The sequence below is a fragment of the Aptenodytes patagonicus genome, chromosome 3 (genome assembly GCF_965638725.1).
Source record: "Aptenodytes patagonicus chromosome 3, bAptPat1.pri.cur, whole genome shotgun sequence".
In the NCBI taxonomy this organism is placed as follows: Eukaryota; Metazoa; Chordata; class Aves; order Sphenisciformes; family Spheniscidae; genus Aptenodytes; species Aptenodytes patagonicus.
The window spans coordinates 17,286,330-17,304,165 of NC_134951.1; positions in this window are offsets into that span (position 1 = coordinate 17,286,330).

Consider the following 17,836-nt stretch of genomic DNA (forward strand, 5'->3'; position numbering starts at 1 on the left):
CCAATAACTGAAATAAAATTATGTTCTAAAATGATAGCAGAAATCAATGGCCAGAGATATTAGTGGATGCTTATTGACACAGATGATACTATTTTCATATTGCCATAATGTTGGACCAGATGCTCAACTGTTGGTTTGAGGCATTGAGTAGGTGGGTTTGGAAGCTCTAGCAGTCCAGAAGCAATTGCTTTTGGCAGGCTTTGGAGTGGTTATAGATCCATGAGGTCATTTATGACCTATAACTGCAGCTCTGCTGTCTCATGTATGTTCCTACCATGCAGAAAATCCCATCCCCACTTGTTGTCTGAACATGATCCTTTGTACAAATGGGCTATGTGGGCCTCATTAGGAATTTCTATGGACTTATAGGAAGCCAGAAGTCCAGTGTCCTGTTTCCTAGATATTCAATGTTTCTGAAGGAAGAGGAAAAGAAATGTCCTTTGAAAGTTTGTTGTTCTATTTATATCTGACCTAATATCACAGATTGAAAGTATACAAAATTTTATTAAGTTCCGATTGATGCTTTCCATGGCTGGTAAATCGCTCTTGGTCAAAGTTGGGTGTATTGAAGTGCTTGGTTGATTTAGGATGTGGATGTAAATGGCAAAGCTCAGTTTATGAGCTTCATTATTTCTGGAGTGAGGCTTCCCATACAGTTCATTTATCTACCTGATTTTTATTATCTCTTTCTCAACAGCCACTTTTTTAATAGGTATTTTGACACTGAGGTTTAATGGCATTTAAAAAGATGACAGACGCATGCACAGAAGTTACAAGTCATGCATATTAAATTGTTCAGTCATGAGAAGATCATTCGATCCCAGAAATGGAATCTCTGCTGTTCTTTTTCCATTTAGGTTTTAGTTTTTCCTCTAGTAGTTTGAAAATAATACTCTGTATAAAATAATTTACTTTTGTTTTCAGGAAAGATTTTTTTTTTCTGCTTGTCCACAAACTAGAAGAATGAGAGAGACAGGAACTGGAGGATCCCAAGCACACTTAAGTTTTTTGAGCACTTCGAAAATCAGTATAAATCAATTTGATAAAACAAAGTCCTCCAGCACTAATGCACCTAATCTTACCTTATTCTATGGACAGCTATTCCTTTATTTGTACAAGGCACTCTGCCTTCGGAAATACATTGCATCTCCATACTTCTTTATTTGTACAAGCCACTCTACCTTTGGAAATACATTGCATCTCCATACCAGTATAAAATTTGAGTAGGTGGCCTTCCAATTCTGAGCCAAAACCAGGTCAAACTTCTTACTGACAAGATTCTACCGGCTTCTATGGTTCTTTGTCTTAGCAACCTGAGTCAGTAATACAGCTAAGACTTTCTTCTGTGGATTTATAACAGAATATTTTATCTTTAAACTTCTTTTCAATATACTTTTCATTTGCAAAAAGCTCTCTACATTTTAAGTGTATGCATATATTTAAGCTGACATTAGTTTTCATAACGAACATGAAAATGTAATATACATAGCCAGCTCAAGCTCATTACTGTGCTATTTTAATAACTTTCATAACCATATTTGTGCTAAAATAAATAAGCTTTTTTTCTTAACAACCTGCATTACTTACAGACAGCAATATGCTCTTGCTGTAGGCAGAGGAAGCACCATCTTTTCTGATGTCCTAAAGCTTTTCAGCCTGTAGATATGGTTGCAAAAGGATTAGGGGTGTAGTCCTGCAGAGAACATAGACTTTTTCCGCTGTGTACGGAACAGTTTAAACTTCATGCATGTGTTCTCTTCTTGGAAATGTCTGTCTGGTTTAGCACATGTTTTTTAGCTCTGAAATGCAGCACTTCTGCAATATGTTCTCAACATAATTCTGGACGAGTGCCTGTGTGAATGGAGGTGCTCGCAGTGAAGGAGTAATGTGTTCTTTGGAATAGATTAGTATGAATGGGAGCACTTCGACAGCAGAGATCGGACAGACTTGTGTGGGATTTTCATTTCACTTGCAGGAATTGTTAGGAATTGTTTGTAGTCATTACTCCTTTTCCAGGGCATTGCACCTTTTAATGTAAAAACCTATCTTTCTGCTAGGGGACAGGCTGTAAGAGGGTTTAGTCTTGTACAGTAAGTAGCATGCCTTGCTTTTTTCCCTGGTGGTTTTATGGTTGTCTCTAGGTCCTTATCATCTGGATACGTGAATATGGACTGGCAAGTTAGCTTGTTTCATTGTAAAGACAGACATAGTTAAAGCAGTGAAGATAAAATATTCGTCTTTAGAGTGATAATCTCCTTTAGAAGTTCTAGCAAACTGCTACTCAAAGGGAAGTAGAATCACAGAATCAGCTGCTTTGAGATGGACCTTAGGTACCCCCAGTCCAACCTCCTGCTCCAAGCAGGGTCATCTGTGTGATCAGACCAGACTGCTCAGGGCTTTATCCAGTTGGGTCTTGAACCCTCCAAAGATGGAGACTGCACAAGCTCTCTGGGCAGCCTGATCCAGTGCCTGAGTGTCCTCCGTGAAATTTCTTTCCTTATATCCAGCTGGAATCTATTCTTTCAATTTATGACTCCTACCTCTCATTTCCTGCTGTGCACTGTTGTGAAGAGCCCAGCTCTGCTCCGCGATAACCCTCCAGATAGGCAGGGTCAGGCTGCTGTGAGACCCTCCTGAAGCTGTCCTTCATCCAGGCTGAACAAGCCCAGCTCCCTCCACCTCTGCTCGCAGGGCAAGTGCTCCAGCCCCGACCATCCTGGTGGCCTCCACTGGACTTGCCCAAGTTTGTCAATGTTTTAATATATCAGGCCCAGATTCCTGCAGAAATAATTGCAGACAGGTCTTAAACTTATGTTGTCTCTTGGACATTTTTATACCATTCCTTTTTCTTGCTATTCATTGAGCTAACCTCTCAGCACTGTTAAGAAAGCAAAATCTGTTACCGCTCCCTAAGATGCATTTCTCATAATAAGTATCTTCTTGGAATTTCATTAAGAACATTATGTTTGTTTTTCCTACAATGTCTTCTTTTCAGTTTCTCTGCCAAACTCCATGGATGGCAGACATTTTTTAGGATTACTGAATTCTTTACTGATAACATCATTAGTGACTATCTGAAGATCCAATAAACCTTTAACGGAGTGATGTGAAAGTCAATAGGTGCATGAAAAAAGGCTTTGAAATTGCTTCCTGTTTCTAGCAAGTCAATAAAGGCCCTCAGTGGGAGGCTGAACATCTCAGTATGTCGTGGAGAGAGTGATTCACTTCAGTCATAAGAGAGAAGCAACAATATACTTTATTGATATAAAACAGTGAGTTAACAAAGTTCAATGGTAAATGTGACAGTGGTTTAACAAGATTCGATGGCAAGGTACACTTGATCATAGAGGACAGGGTCAGACAAAACTGTCAGGGAGACTCTCCCGTTGAGTCATGAGGTTCAGAAAGGACCCCCTTGCTTTCTAAACTCCTTCTCAGAGAGGAGTCTAGGTGCAGCTGGATCCAATCCTAGTCCCAGATTTGGTCGACGGTTTATGTCTAAAGGATTATGTATGCGCCATCAATCTTTTATATCACTTAGTTAAGATTTCAAAGTTGCAGCACATTTATTCCCAATTCACTTACTGAGTTTCTGATGTGATAAGGATTCTCTCAACCTCGAAGAGTAACCTTGAGAGGTGTCCCTTCTCAAGGGGAGATCCTGGTGTGCAGCCTGCTGCCGTGCAGGAGAGCTCAACGGGCCCTGGGCTGTCCACTATTTATGGTGTAAGATGATTGACTTATAGTCATATTTGCATGCCAGCCGTACTTCAGTTGGTGCATGCTCAACTAGCCCTCAGCTGTTGAGCAAGATTTATAGCCCTTAGCTACTGTGTTGTTATCTGTCTTCCCAGAGTCCAACTTAAGCCAGATGCAGCCATGCTGACCGCCACTTGTGGCTATTGCTTAAGCAGAAGCCGGGGCGGAGCGCACCGCCACACAGCATCCTGGTGTAACAGCAGCCGCAGGCTTCACAGGACAGGACACAAGCACACATGCGAGGCAGGAATGTTTAAAGCTACTTCCAAGCTCATCTGCAAAAGGGGTCTCTTTCTTAGGCCTTCAGGGTGGCAAGATGCATGAAAAGGGTAGTCCCTTCTCTGTCTTTATTTCTAAATGGCGTCTGAAAAGTTACCTCTGAGCTCTACTTTACCCTCACCATTGAAGGAGGAATTGCAGATGATATCAAACTGGGAGGAGCAGCCACTGCACTGGAGGACAGGGCTGCTGCTCATAGAGACCTCAACCAGCTGGAGAAATGGGCTGGCAGGAACCTCATGGAGTCCAGCCAAGGCCTTTTGATGATTCACAATCCCTGTTTGTCTCCTTCAAAAATGGCGTGAATGAGATTCTCCACTGTGGGAAGAAGTGGGCAATGGATGTATGAGTTGAAGAGCTGAGCTGGTATTAGGCAAAATATTCCCCTCTCTTGTTTCAGCAGTATGCATCACCACCTTCTGTTGTGGTGCTATAAATGCTATATCAAGTAGGACTAAAACATCAGAAAAAGGTAAACTACCTTGAAGGCATAAAGAAATATTTCTGCTTGTTTAGAGCCAAGGAAGGTTTCTTACATGCATCCATCTCTCCAGGGCCTTCCCTTGACAGTCTGAAGCAGAGGAGCTTTTTCCATTATCCTGTGCTGCTGAGGGTGGCCCTGTATCACACACAGGGCTTTCTCCTTGCAGGATGTCATGGTTTAACCTCAGCCGGCAACTGAGCACCACACAGCCGCTCGCTCTCTCTCCCCGCCCCCAGTGGGATGGAGGAGGCAATCGGAAGAGTAAAAGTGAGAAAACTCGTGGGTTGAGATAAAAACAGTTTAACAATTGAAATAAAATAAAATAGTCATAATAATAACAATAATAACAAAAGAATATACAAAACAAGTGATGCATGATGAAATTGCTCACCACCTGCCGACCGATGCCCAGCCAGTCCCCGAGCAGCGGCCCCCCCGGCCAGCTTTCCCCAGTTTATGTACTGAGCATGACGTCACATGGTATGGAATGTCCCTTTGGCCAGTTGGGGTCAGCTGTCCTGGCTGTGCCCCCTCCCAGCTTCTTGTGCACCTCCAGCCTTCTCAGTCGGTAGAGCATGGGAAGCTGAAAAGTCTTGACTAGTGTAAGCACTGCTTAGCAACAACTAAAACATCGGTGTGTTATCAACATTGTTCTCATCCTAAATCCAAAACACAGCACTGTACCAGCTACTAGGAAGGAAATTAACTCTATCCCAGCTGAAACCAGGACACACAAAAAGCTACCTTTTAATTTCTGTCTGTGTCTAAAGTGAAAGTTCATTCGTGACAGTCTCTTTTTCACAGATGACTGCAAGAGTCATCTGTGGGCAGCTTGTCAGGACATTTTTTCCCCCCATCTTCTCCCGTAGGGTTTTTGTTTTGACTCAATGTTTATCTTCGCTGGAATTTCCCAGAAGTAATTATGCATCAGGAAAGCTGGGACATCCCTGAAGTCCAGCTTGAAAGGCAATTTCTGCCAGTGCAGCTGGAACAAGAGCTGAATGGGGGGGTAACCCCCTTTGTAGAACAGAGCTCTCCTGGTGCCAGTCAGCAGGCTGGATCTGGGTAGGATGAGTCTGCTAGGCATGTGCCTTTGCTTAGGGAGAGGAGATAAAAGGCTTTTATGGCAGCTTGTGTAGCCAAACAGCCACCTGCCACCTCCTTTGCTTGTGCAAGGCCAGGCACCAGCAGCAGGCACCAGCACATGCATGTCTGTCTCAGGGCAGGGAGGAGAGAGCTTGGATGCCCCTTCCACCACCAGGACAGTCAGACACCAACACACTTTCATCGCTCATTTGTGAAAATCCAGGCACATTGTCTCTTTATATAAAAGATGGAGAAGTTGCACTTTTCTTCAAGGGAAAGCAAGTAATGCTTATATTTAACTCTTACTTAGCATTTCATCCGTGCATTCCAGAGCACTTGGCCTCAATAGCTTTTTTTGTAACTGATTAAGTAAATGAGCAGAGGTTCCTCTACATATATTTCACAGATCTTTAAAAACAAACTATTAACTCTTTCCTCAGCTGCTTAACTGTAAGATCAGAAGCCAGAGGTCAGTTGTTATCTCACAGAGGTTTTAAAGTGGAGATATTTACTGTAGTGATTTATAATGCCATCCCTGACCTTGGATTACTTGGTAGCAATTAAACCAAGTGTTTAAGTTCCTGAAAAATTAGGAAATATGTTAGAATGGAAAAGAACTTTTTCACCATGTCCTGTACAAAAATACTCTTTTGATTCATAAGCCACAACCTTACTGCTGTTTCCTTGGTTTTCCTGCAGGTACCCATCAGAAGCAATCAGAGGAAGAACAGTATATCAATGAGAATAACACAATGATTTTATTTCATTAAAAATTATTCATGTATTCAGTTTCATTGAGACTTTTCCTGTAGGACTCACTAGAAAGAATTACCAACTGGAAATTAAAGGGATAAGACATATAGCCATTAATTTTCAGAAACATTCAGTATCTTTCTGTGCTGGATTTTTTCCAATTAAGTGAGTCAGTTCTGTGCTGGTTGTGGAAAAAGTAAAGTAATGACAAGTTAATTCTGAGGCAAATGTGAACAGATTGAAGCTTGTTACTGAGCTGACTTCATAGCTTCCTAGTTGTCAACCTCTGGATTGTAAATGGGTGGCACTGCGCAGATGGACCTTTTCAGCACCATGCAGAAAGTAACTATTAATGGAAAAAATATTTTGTAGATAAGCTCAAAGGAGAAACATGTAAATATGTGTTAGTTTATACATATACCTAATAGTAAATCTATTTATTAAAAGATTCTTCTATTATAGCTGTAGCAAACTTTTCTGAAAGTACTTACAACTATTTTTTATTAATTATGCAAGGCTGACTGTATTCATACATGTATATGTGTATATACAGACATACTCATACACACACATGTATGCACCATCACTGTTCCAACTGGATTTGTCTTTAGCAAATGACTGGCCGTGCTGAAAGTACTAAAGGGTCTTCCATTATATTGAATTGAAATTGCTCAGAGGAAATGGGAAAATGGAGCTTTGTGTGAAGACAGAATGGTATAAAAATGGAAAAGGTCTCTCTCATCCCCTTCCCTTTTGCCTCTCTCTTCTGTAGTGTTTCTCTCTGTACTGCTTTTCATTCTTCTGCTCCCTATTACCCTTCTAAACCCTGTGCTACTCCCACCTGTTCTGTTCTTTTGCTTTCATACTAACTAGCAATATGTCCTTTCATGTTCCTGTCGAGCCTGGCCAAGTGGCAATTGCTCGCTCTCTCATGCACATTAACTTTTCTCATTGTCCTTAGCTGAAAAGGTGCAACTGTGCTGGCTTTTCAAGGTGGTTTGGTTTAGATAGGATTTTTCAGCATGATGAATCAGATTCATTTTGTTCTTCAGTCACTGCACTGCAGCTTTGATGCTTCTGTTCTTCCCAGTAACACGTTAATGACGGTATCTTTTCTGCAATATAACACCATACCAGGCAGTCTGATGGAGGGATAAGTTCATGGCATTTTAGTACCCAACTACTACCAAGTGTTAATGCTGTTTTGACAGTAGTAAAATCTGTGTCTGTCACTCCATCTGTAATAAACGGGAGATGAAGTCACACTGTTTCTATGCAGGGGCACAGCGAGGACTAGAGAACGTGATGTTAAGCATATGTGTGGCACTAAACATCATGAAACTACACCATTACTTGAGCTTCATCTGATTCATCTTATGATAAAAAATGAGCATGCAATAATGGAATAAGTGTTTGCAAATATTTTGCCACTGAATTTAAATCACAGATTCATTTCAATAATAAACATGGGAGTGCATCTTGATAGGTTGTTGGTTGAGTTGTGTGGGTGGTTAGTCTTTTATTTTTATTCAGATGATTCGATGAAATCACATGATTTAGTTATTTTGTCTGTAGTAAGAATACTGAACTCAGTCATCAGCTATAGCAAGTGATCTTCACTCCTATTGAAATCATAGGACAAAAACATCAGAATTATTACATGGAGTTTTGTTTGTTCAATTTGAATATGCATGAGAAGCTGTCCAGAGAATGCTAGGCAAGACAACACTTTTGTTAAAATGTTAAGAAAAAAGGACTTTGCAGAGTTAGAAGCAATCTTTAAGTATTGTAACAGAGTAAAATTTGATGCTGAGTTAGTTTATGAAAATACTGTTCATACTTTATCATTCAGGAGTCAATATGAAAACCTGGAAGCTAGATCTCCTTGCAGACTGTAAGAAAAAAATGTTAACGATTTCTGAAAGGCTTGATCTAGTCTCATCAGCTGGAAAGCATTAACCACACTGTTCCCAGTCATTGTGGAAAGAGCCTTGAATTTACATTTCCAAAATAGGAGATGACAGCACAGTTTATAATGCTGTCTCCTTTCACATGAGGGACTGAGGATCTGAAGCTGCAGGCTCTTCAGGGTGGCAGAACAAAAAGGGGAGCTGTGCTGAGGAATGATTGTTTTGTCAGGATTAGGGACTGCAGTCAAGGCTGAAGGAGCTGCCTGAGTGTTGCTTACATTTTGGAGAACAGTCACCATTCTGCTCCCATGGTTGTTTCTGTTCCAATGCCAGAACGCATGGCCCATTTCTGATTTTTATCTCATTTCCAACTGACACAACTGGCACAAGTCCTCTTTTGATCTGTGAGATCAGAAACAGATGTTGGGTATATTAGCTTGATGATTTGGGGACAGGATTTACAGGTCTGGCTCCAGCAGCCAGATCCAGGCACCCCCTGATCTAACGGGGAAGCCTGAAATCTCATGACACCATGCCTGTGTCACAGACTGTGGGACCATCTGTTTAAGGCACCTTTATTTATATGTGATAGATTTTTTTAACCAAACAGCAAGGGAGAAACTCATTCTACAATTCTTTTGCAGAAGACTATTCACCAGCTGTGCCCTCAGCAAAGTCCTCTGTACCTCATCACGTGACTTACAAACTCAGGAAGCAGACGGGCAGACAGCAGACGTACAGGTTCAGCTCAGGGTTCAGACACCCAAGTACTGATGTCTACATGTGTGCTCAGTTCCTTCTAGAGTCAGTGGAGATCTAGTCAATGCCAGCAATGGAGCCTAGCATGCAACTGAAGTTGCATGGACCATGCTCAAGCAGACACAAGGGGTGGGATTCAGTTGCCCAAAAAATAGACATCTAATATCGATTCAGGTGCTGTGAAACACCTTTCTTAGCCTCTTGCAGGCACTTCAGAAAGGTTCATGTGTCCCCTAGGCTATATTTGCTATCCCTTGCAGATGTCTCAGACACCTTATTCTATCTGGACATGGTCCTGGACAACCTGTTCCAACTGACCCTTTTTGAGCAGAGGGATTGGACTAGGTGATTTCAAAAGGTCTCTTCCAACCTAAATGATACTCTGGTCTCAGCTGGCAATAGATGCCAGTGCATTGGGCACCTGAAAGTTGCTGCTCTGCTGAAATGCCTGTAGGCTCCAATGACAGTGCTGACTTCAGCTCGATTCATTTGAGTATGCTTGGGAGTCTAGTATCCCATGAGATGCCCTACATCTGCCTGGGACTGGCAGATATGGAACAGCATTTATGGGAAATATGCACCCTTTCTGTGCCAGGTCAGGCAGGACACCCTTATCATCTCAGGTACACTGGATACTAACATTTGAGTGACTGACTTCTCAATGGTCATGTCTTTTGGAATATTATGTAGCCAAGAGTCCAGATGGCAACTCAAAATGAGTTGCTTCCGTGGTAAAATAACTCCTTATTATATTATGCATCTACTTTGAGTGTGCTACACTTCTGCATTTTATGCTTTTGTCTGTTACATTAACAAGCCCTCAGCTACCTGGAGCTTCCTTGTTATGCTGGTATTTGATCAAGCCATCTCTAAACCATTTCTTGGGCAAACTAAAAAAATACTGTTAATTTTTTTTTTAATTTAAGGCAGATTTTTCAGACCTTAATTCATTCCTGCAGCCCTTACCATGACAGTTGTTGAGTCTCTAAAACCACGCATGGTGGTACACCTCCTCTCCACCCTACTACTTAGTAACTGTAGCATTGCAGCAGCCATCACATACCACATTGTGTGGGAATCGTCCTGCTTCAATTGTCCTGCCCAGTAACTCATCTCAACTCTTAAGTGTCTTTCACCATCGCATATCCAGGCTCTCATTCTGTAAGCATAAACAGCCTGCGTGCAAACCTTGCATTCAGATGTGCTCAAATGGATGATGGTTAAATGAGACCAATTTACCACACATTTGTTTCTTGCTCTGCCTTTATCAGTTTTCACCAGAAAATAATTTACTTTGATTTGTGTTTGCAGTAGTGTTGCAGTCTCTGCCAGCAACAGTGGGGTTTTCTTTCCAGCTCATTGGTAGACACTGATTAGCAAAACAGGACAGTGAAAAGCCTTAAAGTGTTTTAGTTGCATTTTGTGACAAAAAAACCCCAAAATCCAAACAGGTTTGAGTTGCTTTTCATTCATCTTTGAGTTACATTAAGGGATGCTTCATTAAGTACTAAAAATTTGGAAGATCCCTCTTATGCCAGAGGACGTGGCCTACTGGGATGGTGTGTGCCTTTTGTTACCTGGATCAGAACAAGGCAGATGAGCCGGCAATTGAATGCTGGTGATCTTTCACTGAAGTAACTACCGTTTCCCATTAAATCATAGCGGTGCTATTGTCTGAACAGGAGAGAAAGTAGAATCAAATGAAGGATGAAAAGAGCTGTTTTCATTTTAGTCTCCGTTTAAAAATGAAGCTGTACCCAGAGATACTCATCCCAAATATCCATCACCCTTCCTACTTGGCTATTCAGTGGGAATCAATCTCATTTTCTTGTGCAAACCATTTTCTCACACACCCATAGCGCAGCATGGGGAAGTCCCTCATACCTTCCCTGAGCAGAAGAGAAGCTGCAGCACTGGGCTGCAGGTGGGGGTCCTTGTGTAAAACTTCACTGTAAAGCACGTTTCCAGTCCCGCAGCCTGCTGCCAAGGTCCTTTCCTTCCCACCGCAGCTGGAAGTGGCCTCTTCCCATTACAGGACTGCTGTACAGACAGATCCTTCACATTTTGTTGCAGCTGCCGTTATTACAGAGCATCATCTGTCTTGGGTTGATATAACCGTGAATGAGGTTGAAATCTGGGATTTTAGATTAGTTTGTTGCACTCCACTTCTAACTGCAGACTGCCCAAGAATCGGCAGTATTGGACTGTTCCATAATCTCTTTGCCTTGCTGCTCAAAATCCAATTTTTTTAGTCTACAAAATGTACCAATTTGGATGAGCAAGCTAAGCCCGGAAACATCAGAAGGGAGCATACCAGCAAATTATCTCCCTCTCCCCCACCTCTCTGTCATTGCTATAATCTCATTTACCCTGGAACAGTAAGACATGTAGAGGAATCCAGTTAGCTTGCTTTATTTCCCTTGGTGGATGTGACAGAGCTGCTTGCGACCTATTGAGCTGCTCTAACCTACATGGGGATTTCAGCAAACAGCCAGTTTACTTACAAATAGTTGCAACTTCTTTAGTCATGTTGAATAAGATTTTATTATTTTTCCCTCTAAAAATCCTGAAAATTGAGAGCCATGAGCTTTTCAGGGTGGCACATGTTGTTATATGACAGGCTTAGCCAGCAGAGCCAAGTGTTACTGTCACATGCACTCCTGCAAGTCTTAGTCATGAACCCGAACATTGTCACACTGGGGCTATCTACAACCCTATGATTAAAAAAGTATTCCCCTCCAAAAAACACCTTGGCATCCCTTGGGTTTAGCTGAGGGAAGGATGTTGTTGTCTCCTAGGCTGGTCTATTCACCTCTTACAATGTCTCTTGTACTTGGAACCTCGTGGTATTTGGTCAATGGTGGTTTTCTGTATAGGGAGTAGAAATGGACAGACCTCTTTTGGGGGATGTCAGACACAACAACCCATTGCAACCCACCTGCTCACTGCAAACAGACACTTAGAGGGCAGCCAGATGACTGGAGGGAAGAAGAGAGACCTGGGTGCCTCACCTGGCCGCCCTTGGGCGGCTGAGCCAAAAACTGCTCTGGCAGCCTGCATGCACTCCCCCCAGCCAGCTCCTAGCTGCTCATTGAGGACCTTTATACTCTATTTACACTGTTTTTCCAACTCAGAAACATTTTGCAGTCACTTTGTGCAGACAAGTCACATCAGATATGGGAGCAGCTCACTTTAATACATCTTTGAGTTGCTCAGGCCTCATGTGAACAGTCTTGATGGTAAGAGCCCCAACGTGAGGCAGACAGTAACAGCTCCAGTGTGCAAGGATGAAGTCCAGCTGGCAACTGATGTTCACTCCTCCAGCCAAGGCAGTACGAGGGTGCCCTATGTGAGTCACAGCAGGGATGATGTCGTACAGCAGCAATTAATTTGCTCCTAAGGCAAATGGGTCCAAAGGGTAAAGGCTTTTGCAAATGGAATTTACTGTTCCAATGCAAATAACTAACTGGCAAACAATAACCACTCCAGCCTGAAAGCCCGGCCAGCAATTGGTTGACATTTGTGCTGCAGAGAGTTTACAGATTCCCCATGAGTCGGATAGGAGCTGTGTTTTGCAGCAGCAATTGATTTATTACTGTGACAACCAGTAGAAATAGAAGGACCTGCTGGCAGGCAAGGGTGTGATTTGTTCCTCTGCAAACAAGCAAGAGGTGTCCAGCTGGCCAGTGGCCATTCCCAAGCAAAAGCCCAGGGGAGGATGGAGGTTTTATCTCCTCTCTGCTTGAGTTTTGCCTGCTAAATAGTGAAGGAATTAGGTTTTTTTATATTGTACCAAAACACATTTGTATTTAGTAATGTTTCTACAAAGTAAGTCGGGGGATGCAAAGGTCAGGCTATCTTCTAGATATTTCACTTCTCGAGCAATAGGATGACACTTGATCTGTTATTCATGAACAGAAACTCATTCTCATTTATATTGCAGCAGCTCCTGTAGGGTCCAATCAAGGTCCCATTGTGCTGATGCCTGATTGGTGGCTGTGAGCAGAAAACTGCTGGTGCCTGCTTGGATGCAGTTCAGAAACATCCATTTTTTGCCATGTAAGGTTTAACATGAGCACATTCTGATCAGCAAAGCACGTAAGTGCACGTTTAAAGCACTCTCTCTCCAGCAAAATGTTTCAGTGTTTCAGTCCTCTCAAAGAGAGGGGAATTTAAACATGTGAGAAAATGTTCGGCTAAATCGGACAGGGCCACTGCACACGGACCTTGCACCTTTTGAGCGTTCCACATATAAGAGAGAGTTTTCTTCTGATGCATAGAGGGGTTTTGGGGGGTGGTTGGCCAACATGTCCATATGAAGTCTTGAGCCAGTGTATTTTCTCTCCTAGGCATGTTCTAAGTCTGCCCCAGTGAACTGACACAGTGCAGAGAGCTGCGACTAGTGGGAGTGCACTAGTCATCTGCAAGTGTATCAGGGGTGTGAGCAGCAAGAGAGATGAATCATTTCCATTTTCTGAAACAAAATAATGAAGTGTAATAGACTGAAATTAAGGTATAAAAAATGAGGCTGAATGAAAAGAAAAATATGCCAGTTACAAGAGCTGTCCAATTATGGAGTAATCTTGATGGAACAAGGGAAGAAACCAAAATGGCATGTAGTATTTCATGGTGGTTAATCTGGTATAGACTAAGACAGGAAAGTTAATTCTTCACTGGTTGATAATGGACAAGCTGAGACTTCAGGGATATGAGAAGTTAAAATCAATGTATGACAATGAATACATCATTTATGTGAATATGGCAAAGAATATTTGCAGTGTATCATTTTTGCTGTAAAAATAATGATTAAAAAAAAATCAACATTTACCAACAGCTAGCCACAGCTACTTCATATTCTGGGTATTGTGTAAAATTGCCATATCTTACTATGCTAGTAAGCCTGGAAAACACTGATTTTGTAAAGCTGATAACTGTAATGCAGTGGAAACTTTGTTTGGGATCAGTGGAGTGCATCGTAGCGATAAAGAATTTCCCTGTAATGCTGTTATAGTAATTGAAGCTGCAGTTTGTCTCCTGCACAGCAAAGCAAGCTGAGGCTGCCAGAAGGTTTCCTAAAACTTCCCTTTGCAGTGCCGAGCAATTTGCTGCCTTCATCCAGTGATTTCTCGCCTGAGTTTCCACCACTTTGTGAGCTCTAACACAGAATTTGTGAGCTCTAGCACAGACTCTAATGAATAGAGATAATTTTCATTTTTTAAGACATTTAACTGCTGCGGAGTGTACAGGTTACTTCCTTATAGAATAGGGAATCACAACATTTCATGCTTAAACCAAAAAACAAAGCATTAGGGTCAGCCTTTGGGTGCCTCATTTTCATTGAAATCAGTAGAGTGATGCACTGAAAATAACAGTATTTTTGTAGGCATATACAACACAGCATTCAGTGTTCCTTTCCATTTTGAGATTTTATTTTTAGAGTCCTTTACTTAGATTCCTTTTAAGATTTCCCTTCCTTTCTGCTTCTATTGTATATCTTTAACTGACCGGGATGATTTAGCAGTACTTGACTCTCAGCATGTTAAAAAGATATTCAAGGCTCCCCTTACATGGGAAGACAAAAAGCAGCTTCAAGACACTGGCAGCTTTCTCATCTACATATGAAAGCAACAAGAAAAGAAACACTTAAATGGCACAGCTTCTCTTGGAGCTCTCAGATCTTTCTATCATCTTCATTTTCCTCTTAGCAATTTAGGTGAGCCTGCCTTGTGTATTAGCCTGGCTCACTCGGCTGCATCATTCCCCCCAACACTCCTAAGGCAGGCAAAGCTGCCACTGAATCAAGCCTAATATGGTTCATTGCAGGACGGGAAACCAATTTCGGTTTTAGTGGGATACCTACGGCTGAAGCAAGTAAAGTCAATATACATTGCCCTGAGTTGACTTTCACACTAGTGCTATGTTGCTGCAACTCTTGGTGAAGTTTCATTTACACCAGGCAGTGCAGAACTTATTCCTCACATCACTAAGGACCATCTGTCGCAAAGGGAAAGTGTCTCGTGAAAGCTGGTGTAGAAGGAAATGTTGATATTCATGAACGGACAGTCTAGGCAAAATGCAGTAATATTTGAATGGGCAGCGAGCCAGATCCTCAGAAACCTGGTTGGGTAGCAAGCGGATTCTCCTGTGTGTGTGCCCGGTAACTGTCCTAGCTGTATGAGTAAGAAGTTGTGAGGTTTGTCAGTGGATATAGGACTGATGGCTGTGTTGACAGGGAGGAGGGAGGAAGCATTTCTGCCTAGCATAATTCACAGGGGATACCGTTCTATTTTTTTTAGCACATCTGGCAATGCAGATGTGGCTGGAAGAGGGCTGTGGGAGTTTTTGTGTCTTTCAGTATGGTTAATCGTTCATTAATATCTCTTAACCCTTACTTTTATGGACATTTGAATGCTCTGTTTCAACAAACACCTGTTTGTCACTCTTTCATCCGGTCTCAGGTGAGCGTTTGGGGTAGTTATTTGAAAAATCAGTATAGACTGAGAGAATGCCTGAGACTGAAAACAATATGGTCTTGGTTTCTCCTCTTAAGCATTTTTATCAGGTAGATTCAAATAACACATTAGGCAAAAAGAAAGCTGCCTAAAGGGTTACTGAAACAGCATCACTGTGAGCTTCAGCTGCAAAAAGGACCTTAGCAATGAGTGCCCCTAGCACAGCCAGGGACAGATGGACTGTGCTGCATGGTCCTCAGCCCTCCTTCTGTTTGACAGGACCTGGCTCTGCCTCCACATGCTCACATTCCCCCGACTCATGCACAGACCAGAGAGGACATTTCAATTAACCCTGTGTGGCAGGTGCCATACCTGCAGCAAGAGACAGCTCTCCTGCGTGCATGACAGCAGACAATAGTGGTATTCTAGTAGTTCCCACAATTTTGATTTTTTTTTTTAAGTGTCTTCAAATCATATATATATATGGCAGTCCAGCAATAAAAACCTAGCTGTAGATGGCTGCTTCTGCCTGAACCTGAAGCTGTCTCCAAAGCCAAGGCGGCTGTGACACGCCAGCCAGAGTGTGGCATGAGTTGACATGTTACATGCCTATCAATTCCCTGAGACTAATGCTGTGTGTCACTAACTACTGCAGCCGTCTCCCACACTTCTAAAATAAATTTCCACTCTATTAAGTTCTACCCTTTATGGTGTCCAGGAAGCTAGAAACAGGCTTCATTTTACCTACAGTCTTAGCAATTGCCACCAGTCTACCTCTGGGTGGGTTATTAAATTAAGGTTATTGAATCAGATTCTGCTGGCAGCTATTCGATGTCAAACCTGGACTAATTCCAAATTTACAGTTGAAGTTGATGTTAGTTAGGAACTAAAAGTTGGCCCTTTCAAGTTTTAATTCTGTACATTACAGGCTGTATTAAACATTCAAAGTTTTCTAGAAGCAGCCAGGGCTGGCTGCATAGGTCAGATGTCTTACGGGATGACTTCTCAAGAGGGTAGTTTGACCTGCTCACTGTGCTCTGAAATTTCCTACACAGTGAACTGAGGAGCTTCTGTATGAGTAGGGATGTCAACTAAAATTATAGTAGCTCTGTTTTTTTCTCCATAACTCTGCTCAATGGGTTTTCTCTAGAAGAGCACTACATTTTCTTCCCAGAGCTCCCAATTTCGTATGGGAAGGGTGACCTGTTTCCTGCGTACACCTGGGAGTCCAAAGAGGACTATTTGGGTAGCAGGGGTATCAGGAGAGATCCAGGCCGTTTATGCAGACTTTTCTGCACTTGGACATTTTCAGGCTGTTCCAGTCTTGGTTCCCAGGTGAAGGGTATTAAATACCAGGGGCAGGGCTGCCCCGAGAGACAGTTGTGTTACAGAGCTTCCTATGTGCTGCAGACATTGGGAAAGCTCAGTGCAGCGGCTGACGCTGTTACTATGAGTCTGGAGATGGGCTCACTGGGAATGCCTTGCATTCATTAATTTAGTTGTACAGACCCAGACAAAGTGTCCACAAAGTGCACGGGAAGAGCCAGACGTGGGAAAGTCGCTGGTGGGTTGGGCGGGTGCAGCCTGTGCCCACCTCACCCAGAGCACAGGAATGAGACCTGCACCAAGCACGGTGCAGTTTCCCCCTTGAAAAGACTTCAGGGCTTGTCCTAACTTTGGACTTAAGAATGTTCTGTGTCTAAGAGTGGGGGACCCTGACTCAGCCAGAGCCTTTGGATAGTGTCGCTTCCTCTCTGCGAAGGGACTGCACTAACACTCCCCTCCCACCCCCAAGCCTTCCAGTCTTTTAAGTCCTTTTCTTTTTTTAGATTAACTTGTAATAAAGGAAAATCGGCTCTTCTGGGTTGTGCAGAGTATTAAAAAAAATTGAAAACAAACGTCCCCTAGCTCACTCCATCCTTTAAGGGGCAGAGCCTTCCCTCCAGCCCTGATTTCAAAGCCAGTGGTTTATGGTAGTTTCTTGGCCTGTGAGAGGGGTCTCCCCTGGGGCCCCAGAAAGCCTCTTGCTTTCTACCATCAGGGTTGTGGCTGTGTAAGAACCCCCCTGCTCCTCTCCAGTCCCGCCATGTGCTGCAGGCTGCCAGCCTGCCTTGTCCCTCCATCACTGCCCACATCTCCTCTTGCTCCTGCAGGGTTCCCACACCACGGGCAAGGCAAACAGGCAGGAATTCATCCTGCCTACCCACAGCCTTTTAAGAACATATAAGTTACAGCAATTAATCCAACAAATACAGTCCCTAGTGCAGCAAACCACACGGAGCCTGGCTTGAGACCAGCCTGGGCTGGAGTGGCACCAAGGTTGTCTCAAAGCTCTTTTCATGCTCACATAGCAT